This window comes from Corvus brachyrhynchos, unplaced genomic scaffold, assembly GCF_000691975.1.
Source record: "Corvus brachyrhynchos isolate BGI_N302 unplaced genomic scaffold, ASM69197v1 scaffold305, whole genome shotgun sequence".
NCBI classification, from domain to species: Eukaryota; Metazoa; Chordata; class Aves; order Passeriformes; family Corvidae; genus Corvus; species Corvus brachyrhynchos.
The window spans coordinates 484,471-486,865 of NW_008239284.1; the positions used below are offsets into that span (position 1 = coordinate 484,471).

Consider the following 2,395-nt stretch of genomic DNA (forward strand, 5'->3'; position numbering starts at 1 on the left):
AACGCACCAAGGACAACCCAGGTTTTGCTCAGTTTTGTTCGGTTTTTGCTCGGTTTTTGCTCGGTAACCGTGGCAACGGCGGGGGAAGCACCGAGCAACGTGTGATGCTGCGAGCTGGCGTCGGTCCTGAACTCCCGCTTGTCCTGGGGTGTAATTCCAGACCCCTGAGCATCCCCGTTTCCATCGTGGAACAGGAAACCTGCCCTAACAGTTTGGTAGTTCTTAATTAACCCTGCTTGGCCTTCGTTACTGGCTGTTAATTAACCCACAGCTCCGCTGTCTGCCTAGGGAGCTCCACTTTCCTAGAACACCCCACTCCGTTCCCAGCAGGGATTTTGGGATCTTAAATGTCCCTGGGATTTAGCTAAATGGTTGTGCGGCGAAGGCTGGGGCCACGTGGGCTTGTGTGTCCCGAAATGCTGGGACACAGCTTGCTGCCGAGATGAGACGAGAGGGAACAAACACTCCCAGCTCGTGGGGGGCTGTCGGGAGCCGGAGCAGCGTCGCAGCTGGCTCCAGCCCGTCCCCGAAAATTGTCCGGTTGGTGCCGGTGCCGAGGCCCGGCGTGTGCCGGGTTCTCCCGCTGGGAAGTCGCTGCGCGTCCCCCGAGAGCAGCGAGGCACCCGGGCACTGCCGAGGGCACGGGCTGGGCACAGCTGCGGCTTCGGCTGGCGCCAGTGAGAAGGAGCAAAGGTGAAGCCGCTCTGCTGCCGAGCTCTCCTTGAACTCCTCCGGAGCGCACGGAGCGAAGAGCTTTACAAAGACCGGTTTGGGCCTTGGATGTTGAAGAAAGGTTAATTTGCTCTGCCGGGAGCCCTGCGGGATGTCGGGGGGAGCAGCCCCAGCCCGGGGCGCAGCGGAGCAATGTCCCCATTGCACACTCCCGCAGCCCTCGCTCCGCGTCCCTGCGCTCCTTCCCCGATGTCCCCGGCTGTGCCACCCCGGTGCCCTGCGTGGGCAGCAGCTTGTCCTGGACGTGGGGCTGGGAAGGAGGACCTGCCCCAGCAGCCTCGGACCCACCCGGTCCCGCTCTTATCTCCACACTGCAATCCCACCCGGTCCCGGCCCCTCCTCGCTCCAGCGTGCAGTTTCTGGAGCTGTGGCCTCTATCTGTCCCATACAGGCAGGTGCCTCTGGTGTTGTTAACTGTTTAAAGCATTTTTTGGATTCTCGAGATGGGTTTTGTTCACTGAGCCGTTTGTTTGCCATTGCCTGGAGCCCTGCCTGGAGCCAGGCGCCTGCTGGAGCTGCCAGCTCCGGTTCACCCGGGGGCTGTCCCCTTCCCTGGAGTAAAGACTGGGGCGGCAGCTTTCCAAGGGCTAAAAATTACTTGCCAAGGGATGCCATGACGCTGCCAGCATGCCCGTCAGCTGCTCTGCATCCCCCACGAGCACCACCTGATGTTTTTATTCAGGGTTTTTATACGTGTAAGCCTCTAACCAAGAGGGGCCTTTCCCCATCCCCAAGCAGAAGTGATTCTTTGGGGTATGAGAGGCTCTGGACTGAATACAATTCCCCTTTGTTCCAAGTGTCCTGTGCTCTGGGGTGCTCTGACAGACAGAGTTTGGCTCCATATTAGAACATCTTAAGGGTCTTGAGTGTATAAAATAGGTGAAACACCTCATATTAAAGGTTTTCCAGAAGCACTGAGCCATCTCCTGCCCAGCTCTGTTACTGGCTGGTGTCGTGGGTGCTGGTGTAAAACTTTGTCCCCTGGATTTTGTGCTGTGAGCTGTGCCTCCAGAGAGACTCTGATCCCACTCTGTTCTCTGGGGAGAACTGGATGCAGGTTGGGGGGTCAGCGAGGTTTATTGCCTGGGAAATCCCTCCTGGGATTCCCTCCCCAGGGAAGCCCTGCCCTGCCAAGGATACTCAGGAATCCGCCTGCTCTTCCAGAACCCTGTCTCAGCTCTGCTCCTGCCCACCTCCCTCAGGCTCCAGCTCCCAAAAATCCATGTTCTCCAGCAGGAACTTGGCTTTGTCTCCCAGGGCACCCCAGCTCCTCTGCACGGGGTGTTCAGGGGATGTGGCCCCGTGTGAGCAGCCAGCAGAAGTCCTTGGAGCTGCTCTGCACAGCTGTTCCTCTGCACTGCAGCCAAACACCTCGTCCCAGGATGTTGCAGTGGGGATCCTGCAACATGCATATATCAAACCAGGAGTCCCGTGGAAAGGAAATATATATGGACAGACAGATTCTTGATAGCTGTTTCAGAGATGTTTATTTCTCCAGCCGCATGGCCGGAGCTCTGCCGAGGAACTGTTCCAGTCACGGGACCAAGGGTCCTTCTGCCCGCGCAGGGAACACAAACCAACCAATGGGAACGAGGCTGAGCAGGGGCAGGGAAACCCCGTGTCTGTGCCCTCAGGGCCCCTCTCCCAGGGCTACACGGCGGGG

General features: G+C 58.7%; 1 protein-coding gene across 1 annotated transcript in view; it reads left to right on the top strand.

Moving 5' to 3' along the window:
* ALAD (aminolevulinate dehydratase) overlaps positions 1–2,395 on the top strand; it is a gene marked incomplete at its 3' end in the record, with an annotated part of 9,612 nt that overhangs the window by 302 nt on the left and 6,915 nt on the right. The gene's annotated exons all lie outside the window — the stretch shown is intronic.